This window comes from Lissotriton helveticus, chromosome 6 (genome assembly GCF_964261635.1).
Source record: "Lissotriton helveticus chromosome 6, aLisHel1.1, whole genome shotgun sequence".
Lineage (NCBI taxonomy): Eukaryota > Metazoa > Chordata > Amphibia > Caudata > Salamandridae > Lissotriton > Lissotriton helveticus.
This window is the reverse complement of record NC_136067.1, coordinates 1,765,401,726-1,765,418,761: the sequence shown is the minus strand read 5'-3', so window position 1 is coordinate 1,765,418,761 and position 17,036 is coordinate 1,765,401,726.

Genomic DNA, 17,036 nt, shown 5'->3' with positions numbered 1-17,036 from the left:
TGGATTAAGCCCTGATCTTTGGACTGGGTAAGAGTGGTCTGCTTAATTCAGACACTCTGTTCATCACCACCCCCTTTTCTGAATCATTTTGTCCACCATAAGCGTGGAAGGGTATACTCAGACATGAGTCCCTTGCTCACTGCTCCATCAGGATTCAAGCAAGCCGGGCCGACGACGCCTGGAATGGCAGAAACCGGTCCCCGGAAGCTTGTCTCCTTTCTGGTGAAGAATTGGCTTGGTAGTTTGGTCTGCCCTGTTCCCATGATGCACTGGGCCAGGGACAGACTAATTTGTATATAACCAGGTTCTGAGCTGGGATGGGGCAGTGAGCTAAATAACGGTGATGGATTAAGCCATGATCTTTGGACTGGGTAAGAGTGGTCTGCTTAATTCAGACACTCTGTTCATCACCACCCCCTTTTCTGAATCATTTTGTCCACCATAAGCGTGGAAGGGTATACTCAGACATGAGTCCCTTGCTCACTGCTCCTTCAGGATTCAAGCAAGCCGGGCCGACGACGCCTGGAATGGCAGAAACCGGTCCCCGGAAGCTTGTCTCCTTTCTGGTGAAGAATTGGCTTGGTAGTTTGGTCTGCCCTGTCCATGATGCACTGGGCCAGGGACAGACTAATTTGCATATAGTCAGGTTCTGAGCTGGGATGGGGCAGTGAGCTAAATAACGGTGATGGATTAAGCCCTGATCTTTGGACTGGGTAAGAGTGGTCTGCTTAATTCAGACACTCTGTTCATCACCACCCCCTTTTCTGAATCATTTTGTCCACCATAAGCGTGGAAGGGTATACTCAGACATGAGTCCCTTGCTCACTGCTCCATCAGGATTCAAGCAAGCCGGGCCGACGACGCCTGGAATGACAGAAACCGGTCCCCGGAAGCTTGTCTCCTTTCTGGTGAAAAATTGGCTTGGTAGTTTGGTCTGCCCTGTTCCCATGATGCACTGGGCCAGGGACAGACTAATTTGCATATAGCCAGGCTCTGAGCTGGGATGGGGCAGTGAGCTAAATAACGGTGATGGATTAAGCCCTGATCTTTGGACTGGGTAAGAGTGGTCTGCTTAATTCAGACACTCGGTTCATCACCACCCCCTTTTCTGAATCATTTTATCCACCATAAGCGTGGAAGGGTATACTCAGACATGAGTCCCTTGCTCACTGCTCCATCAGGATTCAAGCAAGCCGGGCCGACGACGCCTGGAATGGCAGAAACCGGTCCCCGGAAGCTTGTCTCCTTTCTGGTGAAGAATTGGCTTGGTAGCTTGGTCTGCCCTTTTCCCATGATGCACTGGGCCAGGGACAGACTAATTTGCATATAGCCAGGTCCTGAGCTGGGATGGGGCAGTGAGCTAAATAACGGTGATGGATTAAGCCCTGATCTTTGGACTGGGTAAGAGTGGTCTGCTTAATTCGGACACTCTGTTCATCACCACCCCCTTTTCTGAATCATTTTGTCCACCATAAGCGTGGAAGGGTATACCCAGACATGAGTCCCTTGCTCACTGCTCCATCAGGATTCAAGCAAGCCGGGCCGACGACGCCTGGAATGGCAGAAACCGGTCCCCGGAAGCTTGCCTCCTTTCTGGTGAAGAATTTGCTTGGTAGTTTGGTCTGCCCTGTCCATGATGAACTGGGCCAGGGACAGACTAATTTGCATATAGTCAGGTTCTGAGCTGGGATGGGGCAGTGAGCTAAATAACGGTGATGGATTAAGCCCTGATCTTTGGACTGGGTAAGAGTGGTCTGCTTAATTCAGACACTCTGTTAATCACCACCCCCTTTTCTGAATCATTTTGTCCACCATAAGCGTGGAAGGGTATACTCAGACATGAGTCCCTTGCTCACTGCTCCATCAGGATTCAAGCAAGCCGGGCCGACGACGCCTGGAATGGCAGAAACCGGTCCCCGGAAGCTTGTCTCCTTTCTGGTGAAGAATTGGCTTGGTAGTTTGGTCTGCCCTGTTCCCATGATGCACTGGGCCAGGGACAGACTAATTTGCATAGAGCCAGGCTCTGAGCTGGGATGGGGCAGTGAGCTAAATAACGGTGATGGATTAAGCCCTGATCTTTGGACTGGGTAAGAGTGGTCTGCTTAATTCAGACACTCTGTTCATCACCACCCCCTTTTCTAAATCATTTTGTCCACCATAAGCGTGGAAGGGTATACTCAGACATGAGTCCCTTGCTCACTGCTCCATCAGGATTCAAGCAAGCCGGGCCGACGACGCCTGGAATGGCAGAAACCGGTCCCCGGAAGCTTGTCTCCTTTCTGGTGAAGAATTGGCTTGGTAGTTTGGTCTGCCCTGTTCCCATGATGCACTGGGCCAGGGAAAGACTAATTTGCATATAGCCAGGTCCTGAGCTGGGATGGGGCAGTGAGCTAAATAACGGTGATGGATTAAGCCCTGATCTTTGGACTGGGTAAGAGTGGTCTGCTTAATTCAGACACTCTGTTCATCACCACCCCCTTTTCTGAATCATTTTGTCCACCATAAGCGTGGAAGGGTATACTCAGACATGAGTCCCTTGCTCACTGCTCCATCAGGATTCAAGCTAGCCGGGCCGACGACGCCTGGAATGGCAGAAACCGGTCCCCGGAAGCTTGTCTCCTTTCTGGTGAAGAATTGGCTTGGTAGTTTGGTCTGCCCTGTTCCCATGATGCACTGGGCCAGGGACAGACTAATTTGCATATAGCCAGGTTCTGAGCTGGGATGGGGCAGTGAGCTAAATAACGGTGATGGATTAAGCCCTGATCTTTGGACTGGGTAAGAGTGGTCTGCTTAATTCAGACACTCTGTTCATCACCACCCCCTTTTCTGAATCATTTTGTCCACCATAAGCGTGGAAGGGTATACTCAGACATGAGTCCCTTGCTCACTGCTCCATCAGGATTCAAGCAAGCCGGGCCGACGATGCCTGGAATGGCAGAAACCGGTCCCCGGAAGCTTGTCTCCTTTCTGGTGAAGAATTGGCTTGGTAGTTTGGTCTGCCCTGTTCCCATGATGCACTGGGCCAGGGACAGACTAATTTGCATATAGCCAGGTTCTGAGCTGGGATGGGGCAGTGAGCTAAATAACGGTGATGGATTAAGCCCTGATCTTTGGACTGGGTAAGAGTGGTCTGCTTAATTCAGACACTCTGTTCATCACCACCCCCTTTTCTGAATCATTTTGTCCACCATAAGCGTGGAAGGGTATACTCAGACATGAGTCCCTTGCTCACTGCTCCATCAGGATTCAAGCAAGCCGGGCCGACGACGCCTGGAATGGCAGAAACCGGTCCCCGGAAGCTTGTCTCCTTTCTGGTGAAGAATTGGCTTGGTAGCTTGGTCTGCCCTGTTCCCATGATGCACTGGGCCAGGGACAGACTAATTTACATATAGCCAGGTTCTGAGCTGGGATGGGGCAGTGAGCTAAATAACGGTGATGGATTAAGCCCTGATCTTTGGACTGGGTAAGAGTGGTCTGCTTAATTCAGACACTCTGTTCATCACCACCCCCTTTTCTGAATCATTTTGTCCACCATAAGCGTGGAAGGGTATACTCAGACATGAGTCCCTTGCTCACTGCTCCATCAGGATTCAAGCAAGCCGGGCCGACGACGCCTGGAATGGCAGAAACCGGTCCCCGGAAGCTTGTCTCCTTTCTGGTGAAGAATTGGCTTGGTAGTTTGGTCTGCCCTGTTCCCATGATGCACTGGGCCAGGGACAGACTAATTTGTATATAGCCAGGTTCTGAGCTGGGATGGGGCAGTGAGCTAAATAACGGTGATGGATTAAGCCCTGATCTTTGGACTGGGTAAGAGTGGTCTGCTTAATTCAGACACTCTGTTCATCACCACCCCCTTTTCTGAATCATTTTGTCCACCATAAGCGTGGAAGGGTATACTCAGACATGAGTCCCTTGCTCACTGCTCCATCAGGATTCAAGCAAGCCGGGCCGACAACGCCTGGAATGGCAGAAACCAGTCCCCGGAAGCTTGTCTCCTTTCTGGTGAAGAATTGGCTTGGTAGTTTGGTCTGCCCTGTTCCCATGATGCACTGGGCCAGGGACAGACTAATTTGCATATAGCCAGGTTCTGAGCTGGGATGGGGCAGTGAGCTAAATAACGGTGATGGATTAAGCCCTGATCTTTGGACTGGATAAGAGGGGTCTGCTTAATTCAGACACTCTGTTCATCACCACCCCCTTTTCTGAATCATTTTGTCCACCATAAGCGTGGAAGGGTATACTCAGACATGAGTCCCTTGCTCACTGCTCCATCAGGATTCAAGCAAGCCGGGCCGACGACGCCTGGATTGGCAGAAACCGGTCCCCTGAAGCTTGTCTCCTTTCTGGTAAAGAATTGGCTTGGTAGTTTGGTCTGCCCTGTTCCCATGATGCACTGGGCCAGGGACAGACTAATTTGCATATAGCCAGGTTCTGAGCTGGGATGGGGCAGTGAGCTAAATAACGGTGATGGATTAAGCCCTGATCTTTGGACTGGGTAAAAGTGGTCTGCTTAATTCAGACACTCTGTTCATCACCACCCCCTTTTCTGAATCATTTTGTCCACCATAAGCGTGGAAGGGTATACTCAGACATGAGTCCCTTGCTCACTGCTCCATCAGGATTCAAGCAAGCCGGGCCGACGACGCCTGGAATGGCAGAAACCGGTCCCCAGAAGCTTGTCTCCTTTCTGGTGAAGAATTGGCTTGGTAGTTTGGTCTGCCCTGTTCCCATGATGCACTGGGCCAGGGACAGACTAATTTGCATATAGTCAGGTTCTGAGCTGGGATGGGGCAGTGAACTTAATAACGGTGATGGATTAAGCCCTGATCTTTGGACTGGGTAAGAGTGGTCTACTTAATTCAGACACTCTGTTCATCACCACCCCCTTTTCTGAATCATTTTGTCCACCATAAGCGTGGAAGGGTATACTCAGACATGAGTCCCTTGCTCACTGCTCCATCAGGATTCAAGCAAGCCGGGCCGACGACGCCTGGAATGGCAGAAACCGGTCCCCGGAAGCTTGTCTCCTTTCTGGTGAAGAATTGGCTTGGTAGTTTGGTCTGCCCTGTTCCCATGATGCACTGGGCCAGGGACAGACTAATTTGCATATAGCCAGGTTCTGAGCTGGGATGGGGCAGTGAGCTAAATAACGGTGATGGATTAAGCCCTGATCTTTGGACTGGGTAAGAGTGGTCTGCTTAATTCAGACACTCTGTTCATCACCACCCCCTTTTCTGAATCATTTTGTCCACCATAAGCGTGGAAGGGTATACTCAGACATGAGTCCCTTGCTCACTGCTCCATCAGGATTCAAGCAAGCCGGGCCGACGACGCCTGGAATAGCAGAAACCGGTCCCCGGAAGCTTGTCTCCTTTCTGGTGAAGAATTGGCTTGGTAGTTTGGTCTGCCCTGTTCCCATGATGCACTGGGCCAGGGACAGACTAATTTGCATATAGCCAGGTTCTGAGCTGGGATGGGGCAGTGAGCTAAATAACGGTGATGGATTAAGCCCTGATCTTTGGACTGGGTAAGAGTGGTCTGCTTAATTCAGACACTCGGTTCATCACCACTCCCTTTTCTGAATCATTTTGTCCACCATAAGCGTGGAAGGGTATACTCAGACATGAGTCCCTTGCTCACTGCTCCATCAGGATTCAAGCAAGCCGGGCCGACGACGCCTGGAATGGCAGAAACCGGTCCCCAGAAGCTTGTCTCCTTTCTGGTGAAGAATTGGCTTGGTAGCTTGGTCTGCCCTGTTCCCATGATGCACTGGGCCAGGGACAGACTAATTTGCATATAGCCAGGTCCTGAGCTGGGATGGGGCAGTGAGCTAAATAACGGTGATGGATTAAGCCCTGATCTTTGGACTGGGTAAGAGTGGTCTGCTTAATTCAGACACTCTGTTCATCACCACCCCCTTTTCTGAATCATTTTGTCCACCATAAGTGTGGAACGGTATACTCAGACATGAGTCCCTTGCTCACTGCTCCATCAGGATTCAAGCAAGCCGGGCCGACGACGCCTGGAATGGCAGAAACCGGTCCCCGGAAGCTTGTCTCCTTTCTGGTGAAGAATTGGCTTGGTAGTTTGGTCTGCCCTGTTCCCATGATGCACTGGGCCAGGGACAGACTAATTTGCATATAGCCAGGTTCTGAACTGGGATGGGGCAGTGAGCTAAATAACGGTGATGGATTAAGCCCTGATCTTTGGACTGGGTAAGAGTGGTCTGCTTAATTCAGACACTCTGTTCATCACCACCCCCTTTTCTGAATCATTTTGTCCACCATAAGCGTGGAAGGGTATACTCAGACATGAGTCCCTTGCTCACTGCTCCATCAGGATTCAAACAAGCCGGGCCGACGACGCCTGGAATGGCAGAAACCGGTCCCCGGAAGCTTGTCTCCTTTCTGGTGAAGAATTGGCTTGGTAGTTTGGTCTGCCCTGTTCCCATGATGCACTGGGCCAGGGACAGACTAATTTGCATATAGCCAGGTTCTGAGCTGGGATGGGGCAGTGAGCTAAATAACGGTGATGGATTAAGCCCTGATCTTTGGACTGGGTAAGAGTGGTCTGCTTAATTCAGACACTCTGTTCATCACCACCCCCTTTTCTGAATAATTTTGTCCACCATAAGCGTGGAAGGGTATACTCAGACATGAGTCCCTTGCTCACTGCTCCATCAGGATTCAAGCAAGCCGGGCCGACAACGCCTGGAATGGCAGAAACCGGTCCCCGGAAGCTTGTCTCCTTTCTGGTGAAGAATTGGCTTGGTAGTTTGGTCTGCCCTGTTCCCATGATGCACTGGGCCAGGGACAGACTAATTTGCATATAGCCAGGTTCTGAGCTGGTCTGGGGCAGTGAGCTAAATAACGGTGATGGATTAAGCCCTGATCTTTGGACTGGATAAGAGGGGTCTGCTTAATTCAGACACTCTGTTCATCACCACCCCCTTTTCTGAATCATTTTGTCCACCATAAGCGTGGAAGGGTATACTCAGACATGAGTCCCTTGCTCACTGCTCCATCAGGATTCAAGCAAGCCGGGCCGACGACGCCTGGATTGGCAGAAACCGGTCCCCTGAAGCTTGTCTCCTTTCTGGTGAAGAATTGGCTTGGTAGTTTGGTCTGCCCTGTTCCCATGATGCACTGGGCCAGGGACAGACTAATTTGCATATAGCCAGGTTCTGAGCTGGGATGTGGCAGTGAGCTAAATAACGGTGATGGATTAAGCCCTGATCTTTGGACTGGGTAAGAGTGGTCTGCTTAATTCAGACACTCTGTTCATCACCACCCCCTTTTCTGAATCATTTTGTCCACCATAAGCGTGGAAGGGTATACTCAGACATGAGTCCCTTGCTCACTGCTCCATCAGGATTCAAGCAAGCCGGGCCGACGACGCCTGGAATAGCAGAAACCGGTCCCCGGAAGCTTGTCTCCTTTCTGGTGAAGAATTGGCTTGGTAGTTTGGTCTGCCCTGTTCCCATGATGCACTGGGCCAGGGACAGACTAATTTGCATATAGCCAGGTTCTGAGCTGGGATGGGGCAGTGAGCTAAATAACGGTGATGGATTAAGCCCTGATCTTTGGACTGGGTAAGAGTGGTCTGCTTAATTCAGACACTCGGTTCATCACCACTCCCTTTTCTGAATCATTTTGTCCACCATAAGCGTGGAAGGGTATACTCAGACATGAGTCCCTTGCTCACTGCTCCATCAGGATTCAAGCAAGCCGGGCCGACGACGCCTGGAATGGCAGAAACCGGTCCCCAGAAGCTTGTCTCCTTTCTGGTGAAGAATTGGCTTGGTAGCTTGGTCTGCCCTGTTCCCATGATGCACTGGGCCAGGGACAGACTAATTTGCATATAGCCAGGTCCTGAGCTGGGATGGGGCAGTGAGCTAAATAACGGTGATGGATTAAGCCCTGATCTTTGGACTGGGTAAGAGTGGTCTGCTTAATTCAGACACTCTGTTCATCACCACCCCCTTTTCTGAATCATTTTGTCCACCATAAGTGTGGAACGGTATACTCAGACATGAGTCCCTTGCTCACTGCTCCATCAGGATTCAAGCAAGCCGGGCCGACGACGCCTGGAATGGCAGAAACCGGTCCCCGGAAGCTTGTCTCCTTTCTGGTGAAGAATTGGCTTGGTAGTTTGGTCTGCCCTGTTCCCATGATGCACTGGGCCAGGGACAGACTAATTTGCATATAGCCAGGTTCTGAGCTGGGATGGGGCAGTGAGCTATAACGGTGATGGATTAAGCCCTGATCTTTGGACTGGGTAAGAGTGGTCTGCTTAATTCAGACACTCTGTTCATCACCACCCCCTTTTCTGAATCATTTTGTCCACCATAAGCGTGGAAGGGTATACACAGACATGAGTCCCTTGCTCACTGCTCCATCAGGATTCAAGCAAGCCGGGCCGACGACGCCTGGAATGGCAGAAACCGGTCCCCGGAAGCTTGTCTCCTTTCTGGTGAAGAATTGGCTTGGTAGTTTGGTCTGCCCTGTTCCCATGATGCACTGGGCCAGGGACAGACTAATTTGCATATAGCCAGGTTCTGAACTGGGATGGGGCAGTGAGCTAAATAACGGTGATGGATTAAGCCCTGATCTTTGGACTGGGTAAGAGTGGTCTGCTTAATTCAGACACTCTGTTCATCACCACCCCCTTTTCTGAATCATTTTGTCCACCATAAGCGTGGAAGGGTATACTCAGACATGAGTCCCTTGCTCACTGCTCCATCAGGATTCAAACAAGCCGGGCCGACGACGCCTGGAATGGCAGAAACCGGTCCCCGGAAGCTTGTCTCCTTTCTGGTGAAGAATTGGCTTGGTAGTTTGGTCTGCCCTGTTCCCATGATGCACTGGGCCAGGGACAGACTAATTTGCATATAGCCAGGTTCTGAGCTGGTCTGGGGCAGTGAGCTAAATAACGGTGATGGATTAAGCCCTGATCTTTGGACTGGATAAGAGGGGTCTGCTTAATTCAGACACTCTGTTCATCACCACCCCCTTTTCTGAATCATTTTGTCCACCATAAGCGTGGAAGGGTATACTCAGACATGAGTCCCTTGCTCACTGCTCCATCAGGATTCAAGCAAGCCGGGCCGACGACGCCTGGATTGGCAGAAACCGGTCCCCTGAAGCTTGTCTCCTTTCTGGTGAAGAATTGGCTTGGTAGTTTGGTCTGCCCTGTTCCCATGATGCACTGGGCCAGGGACAGACTAATTTGCATATAGCCAGGTTCTGAGCTGGGATGTGGCAGTGAGCTAAATAACGGTGATGGATTAAGCCCTGATCTTTGGACTGGGTAAGAGTGGTCTGCTTAATTCAGACACTCTGTTCATCACCACCCCCTTTTCTGAATCATTTTGTCCACCATAAGCGTGGAAGGGTATACTCAGACATGAGTCCCTTGCTCACTGCTCCATCAGGATTCAAGCAAGCCGGGCCGACGACGCCCGGAATGGCAGAAACCGGTCCCCAGAAGCTTGTCTCCTTTCTGGTGAAGAATTGGCTTGGTAGTTTGGTCTGCCCTGTTCCCATGATGCACTGGGCCAGGGACAGACTAATTTGCATATAGTCAGGTTCTGAGCTGGGATGGGGCAGTGAGCTTAATAACGGTGATGGATTAAGCCCTGATCTTTGGACTGGGTAAGAGTGGTCTGCTTAATTCAGACACTCTGTTCATCACCACCCCCTTTTCTGAATCATTTTGTCCACCATAAGCGTGGAAGGGTATACTCAGACATGAGTCCCTTGCTCACTGCTCCATCAGGATTCAAGCAAGCCGGGCCGACGACGCCTGGAATGGCAGAAACCGGTCCCCGGAAGCTTGTCTCCTTTCTGGTGAAGAATTGGCTTGGTAGTTTGGTCTGCCCTGTTCCCATGATGCACTGGGCCTGGGACAGACTAATTTGCATATAGCCAGGCTCTGAGCTGGGATGGGGCAGTGAGCTAAATAACGGTGATGAATTAAGCCCTGATCTTTGGACTGGGTAAGAGTGGTCTGCTTAATTCAGACACTCTGTTCATCACCACCCCCTTTTCTGAATCATTTTGTCCACCATAAGCGTGGAAGGGTATACTCAGACATGAGTCCCTTGCTCACTGCTCCATCAGGATTCAAGCAAGCCGGGCCGACGACGCCTGGAATGGCAGAAACCGGTCCCCGGAAGCTTGTCTCCTTTCTGGTGAAGAATTGGCTTGGTAGTTTGGTCTGCCCTGTTCCCATGATGCACTGGGCCAGGGACAGACTAATTTGCATATAGCCAGGTTCTGAGCTGGGATGGGGCAGTGAGCTAAATAACGGGGATGGATTAAGCCCTGATCTTTGGACTGGGTAAGAGTGGTCTGCTTAATTCAGACACTCTGTTCATCACCACCCCCTTTTCTGAATCATTTTGTCCACCATAAGCGTAGAAGGGTATACTCAGACATGAGTCCCTTGCTCACTGCTCCATCAGGATTCAAGCAAGCCGGGCCGACGACGCCTGGAATGGCAGAAACCGGTCCCCGGAAGCTTGTCTCCTTTCTGGTGAAGAATTGGCTTGGTAGTTTGGTCTGCCCTGTTCCCATGATGCACTGGGCCAGGGACAGACTAATTTGCATATAGCCAGGTTCTGAGCTGGGATGGGGCAGTGAGCTAAATAACGGTGATGGATTAAGCCCTGATCTTTGGACTGGGTAAGAGTGGTCTGCTTAATTCAGACACTCTGTTCATCACCACCCCCTTTTCTGAATCATTTTGTCCACCATAAGCGTGGAAGGGTATACTCAGACATGAGTCCCTTGCTCACTGCTCCATCAGGATTCAAGCAAGCCGGGCCGACGACGCCTGGAATGGCAGAAACCGGTCCCCGGAAGCTTGTCTCCTTTCTGGTGAAGAATTGGCTTGGTAGTTTGGTCTGCCCTGTCCATGATGCACTGGGCCAGGGACAGACTAATTTGCATATAGTCAGGTTCTGAGCTGGGATGGGGCAGTGAGCTAAATAACGGTGCTGGATTAAGCCCTGATCTTTGAAGTGGGTAAGAGTGGTCTGCTTAATTCAGACACTCTGTTCATCACCACCCCCTTTTCTGAATCATTTTGTCCACCATAAGCGTGGAAGGGTATACTCAGACATGAGTCCCTTGCTCACTGCTCCATCAGGATTCAAGCAAGCCGGGCCGACGACGCCTGGAATGGCAGAAACCGGTCCCCGGAAGCTTGTCTCCTTTCTGGTGAAGAATTGGCTTGGTAGTTTGGTCTGCCCTGTTCCCATGATGCACTGGGCCAGGGACAGACTAATTTGCATATAGCCAGGCTCTGAGCTGGGATGGGGCAGTGAGCTAAATAACGGTTATGGATTAAGCCCTGATCTTTGGACTGGGTAAGAGTGGTCTGCTTAATTCAGACACTCTGTTCATCCCCACCCCCTTTTCTGAATCGTTTTGTCCACCATAAGCGTGGAAGGGTATACTCAGACATGAGTCCCTTGCTCACTGCTCCATCAGGATTCAAGCAAGCCGGGCCGACGACGCCTGGAAAGGCAGAAACCGGTCCCCGGAAGCTTGTCTCCTTTCTGGTGAAGAATTAGCTTGGTAGTTTGGTCTGCCCTGTTCCCATGATGCACTGGGCCAGGGACAGACTAATTTGCATATAGCCAGGTTCTGAGCTGGGATGGGGCAGTGAGCTAAATAACGGTGATGGATTAAGCCCTGATCTTTGGACTGGGTAAGAGTGGTCTGCTTAATTCAGACACTCTGTTCATCACCACCCCCTTTTCTGAATCATTTTGTCCACCATAAGCGTGGAAGGGTATACTCAGACATGAGTACCTTGCTCACTGCTCCATCAGGATTCAAGCAAGCCGGGCCGACGACGCCTGGAATGGCAGAAACCGGTCCCCGGAAGCTTGTCTCCTTTCTGGTGAAGAATTGGCTTGGTAGTTTGATCTGCCCTGTTCCCATGATGCACTGGGCCAGGGACAGATTAATTTGCATATAGCCAGGTTCTGAGCTGGGATGGGGCAGTGAGCTAAATAAAGGTGATGGATTAAGCCCTGATCTTTGGACTGCGTAAGAGTGGTCTGCTTAATTCAGACACTCTGTTCATCACCACCCCCTTTTCTGAATCATTTTGTCCACCATAAGCGTGGAAGGGTATACTCAGACATGAGTCCCTTGCTCACTGCTCCATCAGGATTCAAGCATGCCGGGCCGACGATGCCTGGAATGGCAGAAACCGGTCCCCGGAAGCTTGTCTCCTTTCTGGTGAAGAATTGGCTTGGTAGTTTGGTCTGCCCTGTTCCCATGATGCACTGGGCCAGGGACAGACTAATTTGCATATAGCCAGGTTCTGAGCTGGGATGGGGCAGTGAGCTAAATTACGGTGATGGATTAAGCCCTGATCTTTGGACTGGGTAATAGTGGTCTGCTTAATTCAGACACTCTGTTCATCACCACCCCCTTTTCTGAATCATTTTGTCCACCATAAGCGTGGAAGGGTATACTCAGACATGAGTCCCTTGCTCACTGCTCCATCAGGATTCAAGCAAGCCGGGCCGACGACGCCTGGAATGGCAGAAACCGGTCCCCGGAAGCTTGTCTCCTTTCTGGTGAAGAATTGGCTTGGTAGCTTGGTCTGCCCTGTTCCCATGATGCACTGGGCCAGGGACAGACTAATTTGCATATAGCCAGGTCCTGATCTGGGATGGGGCAGTGAGCTAAATAACGGTGATGGATTAAGCCCTGATCTTTGGACTGGGTAAGAGTGGTCTGCTTAATTCAGACACTCTGTTCATCACCACCCCCTTTTCTGAATCATTTTGTCCACCATAAGCGTGGAAGGGTATACTCAGACATGAGTCCCTTGCTCACTGCTCCATCAGGATTCAAGCAAGCCGGGCCGACGACGCCTGAAATGGCAGAAACCGGTCCCCGGAAGCTTGTCTCCTTTCTGGTGAAGAATTGGCTTGGTAGTTTATTCTGCCCTGTTCCCATGATGCACTGGGCCAGGGACAGACTAATTTGCATATAGCCAGGTTCTGAGCTGGGATGGGGCAGTGAGCTAAATAATGGTGATGGATTAAGCCCTGATCTTTGGACTGGGTAAGAGTGGTCTGCTTAATTCAGACACTCTGTTCATCACCACCCCCTTTTCTGAATCATTTTGTCCACCATAAGCGTGGAAGGGTATACTCAGACATGAGTCCCTTGCTCACTGCTCCATCAGGATTCAAGCAAGCCGGGCCGACGACGCCTGGAATGGCAGAAACCGGTCCCCGGAAGCTTGTCTCCTTTCTGGTGAAGAATTGGCTTGGTAGTTTGGTCTGCCCTGTTCCATGATGCACTGGGCCAGGGACAGACTAATTTGCATATAGCCAGGTTCTGAGCTGGGATGGGGCAGTGAGCTAAATAACGGTGATGGATTAAGCCCTGATCTTTGGACTGGGTAAGAGTGGTCTGCTTAATTCAGACACTCTGTTCATCACCACCCCCTTTTCTGAATCATTTTGTCCACCATAAGCGTGGAAGGGTATACTCAGACATGAGTCCCTTGCTCACTGCTCCATCAGGATTCAAGCAAGCCGGGCCGACGACGCCTGGAATGGCAGAAACCGGTCCCCGGAAGCTTGTCTCCTTTCTGGTGAAGAATTGGCTTGGTAGTTTGGTCTGCCCTGTTCCCATGATGCACTGGGCCAGGGACAGACTAATTTGTATATAACCAGGTTCTGAGCTGGGATGGGGCAGTGAGCTAAATAACGGTGATGGATTAAGCCATGATCTTTGGACTGGGTAAGAGTGGTCTGCTTAATTCAGACACTCTGTTCATCACCACCCCCTTTTCTGAATCATTTTGTCCACCATAAGCGTGGAAGGGTATACTCAGACATGAGTCCCTTGCTCACTGCTCCTTCAGGATTCAAGCAAGCCGGGCCGACGACGCCTGGAATGGCAGAAACCGGTCCCCGGAAGCTTGTCTCCTTTCTGGTGAAGAATTGGCTTGGTAGTTTGGTCTGCCCTGTCCATGATGCACTGGGCCAGGGACAGACTAATTTGCATATAGTCAGGTTCTGAGCTGGGATGGGGCAGTGAGCTAAATAACGGTGATGGATTAAGCCCTGATCTTTGGACTGGGTAAGAGTGGTCTGCTTAATTCAGACACTCTGTTCATCACCACCCCCTTTTCTGAATCATTTTGTCCACCATAAGCGTGGAAGGGTATACTCAGACATGAGTCCCTTGCTCACTGCTCCATCAGGATTCAAGCAAGCCGGGCCGACGACGCCTGGAATGGCAGAAACCGGTCCCCGGAAGCTTGTCTCCTTTCTGGTGAAAAATTGGCTTGGTAGTTTGGTCTGCCCTGTTCCCATGATGCACTGGGCCAGGGACAGACTAATTTGCATATAGCCAGGCTCTGAGCTGGGATGGGGCAGTGAGCTAAATAACGGTGATGGATTAAGCCCTGATCTTTGGACTGGGTAAGAGTGGTCTGCTTAATTCAGACACTCGGTTCATCACCACCCCCTTTTCTGAATCATTTTATCCACCATAAGCGTGGAAGGGTATACTCAGACATGAGTCCCTTGCTCACTGCTCCATCAGGATTCAAGCAAGCCGGGCCGACGACGCCTGGAATGGCAGAAACCGGTCCCCGGAAGCTTGTCTCCTTTCTGGTGAAGAATTGGCTTGGTAGCTTGGTCTGCCCTTTTCCCATGATGCACTGGGCCAGGGACAGACTAATTTGCATATAGCCAGGTCCTGAGCTGGGATGGGGCAGTGAGCTAAATAACGGTGATGGATTAAGCCCTGATCTTTGGACTGGGTAAGAGTGGTCTGCTTAATTCAGACACTCTGTTCATCACCACCCCCTTTTCTGAATCATTTTGTCCACCATAAGCGTGGAAGGGTATACCCAGACATGAGTCCCTTGCTCACTGCTCCATCAGGATTCAAGCAAGCCGGGCCGACGACGCCTGGAATGGCAGAAACCGGTCCCCGGAAGCTTGTCTCCTTTCTGGTGAAGAATTGGCTTGGTAGTTTGGTCTGCCCTGTTCCCATGATTCACTGGGCCAGGGACAGACTAATTTGCATATAGCCAGGTTCTGAGCTGGGATGGGGCAGTGAGCTAAATAACGGTGATGGATTAAGCCCTGATCTTTGGACTGGGTAAGAGTGGTCTGCTTAATTCAGACACTCTGTTCATCACCACCCCCTTTTCTGAATCATTTTGTCCACCATAAGCGTGGAAGGGTATACTCAGACATGAGTCCCTTGCTCACTGCTCCATCAGGATTCAAGCAAGCCGGGCCGACGACGCCTGGAATGGCAGAAACCGGTCCCCGGAAGCTTGTCTCCTTTCTGGTGAAGAATTGGCTTGGTAGTTTGGTCTGCCCTGTTCCCATGATGCACTGGGCCAGGGACAGACTAATTTGCATATAGCCAGGTTCTGAGCTGGGATGGGGCAGTGAGCTAAATAACGGTGATGGATTAAACCATGATCTTTGGACTGGGTAAGAGTGGTCTGCTTAATTCAGACACTCTGTTCATCACCACCCCCTTTTCTGAATCATTTTGTCCACCATAAGCGTGGAAGGGTATACTCAGACATGAGTCCCTTGCTCACTGCTCCTTCAGGATTCAAGCAAGCCGGGCCGACGACGCCTGGAATGGCAGAAACCGGTCCCCGGAAGCTTGCCTCCTTTCTGGTGAAGAATTTGCTTGGTAGTTTGGTCTGCCCTGTCCATGATGAACTGGGCCAGGGACAGACTAATTTGCATATAGTCAGGTTCTGAGCTGGGATGGGGCAGTGAGCTAAATAACGGTGATGGATTAAGCCCTGATCTTTGGACTGGGTAAGAGTGGTCTGCTTAATTCAGACACTCTGTTAATCACCACCCCCTTTTCTGAATCATTTTGTCCACCATAAGCGTGGAAGGGTATACTCAGACATGAGTCCCTTGCTCACTGCTCCATCAGGATTCAAGCAAGCCGGGCCGACGACGCCTGGAATGGCAGAAACCGGTCCCCGGAAGCTTGTCTCCTTTCTGGTGAAGAATTGGCTTGGTAGTTTGTTCTGCCCTGTTCCCATGATGCACTGGGCCAGGGACAGACTAATTTGCATATAGCCAGGCTCTGAGCTGGGATGGGGCAGTGAGCTAAATAACGGTGATGGATTAAGCCCTGATCTTTGGACTGGGTAAGAGTGGTCTGCTTAATTCAGACACTCTGTTCATCACCACCCCCTTTTCTAAATCATTTTGTCCACCATAAGCGTGGAAGGGTATACTCAGACATGAGTCCCTTGCTCACTGCTCCATCAGGATTCAAGCAAGCCGGGCCGACGACGCCTGGAATGGCAGAAACCGGTCCCCGGAAGCTTGTCTCCTTTCTGGTGAAGAATTGGCTTGGTAGTTTGGTCTGCCCTGTTCCCATGATGCACTGGGCCAGGGAAAGACTAATTTGCATATAGCCAGGTCCTGAGCTGGGATGGGGCAGTGAGCTAAATAACGGTGATGGATTAAGCCCTGATCTTTGGACTGGGTAAGAGTGGTCTGCTTAATTCAGACACTCTGTTCATCACCACCCCCTTTTCTGAATCATTTTGTCCACCATAAGCGTGGAAGGGTATACTCAGACATGAGTCCCTTGCTCACTGCTCCATCAGGATTCAAGCTAGCCGGGCCGACGACGCCTGGAATGGCAGAAACCGGTCCCCGGAAGCTTGTCTCCTTTCTGGTGAAGAATTGGCTTGGTAGTTTGGTCTGCCCTGTTCCCATGATGCACTGGGCCAGGGACAGACTAATTTGCATATAGCCAGGTTCTGAGCTGGGATGGGGCAGTGAGCTAAATAACGGTGATGGATTAAGCCCTGATCTTTGGACTGGGTAAGAGTGGTCTGCTTAATTCAGACACTCTGTTCATCACCACCCCCTTTTCTGAATCATTTTGTCCACCATAAGCGTGGAAGGGTATACTCAGACATGAGTCCCTTGCTCACTGCTCCATCAGGATTCAAGCAAGCCGGGCCGACGATGCCTGGAATGGCAGAAA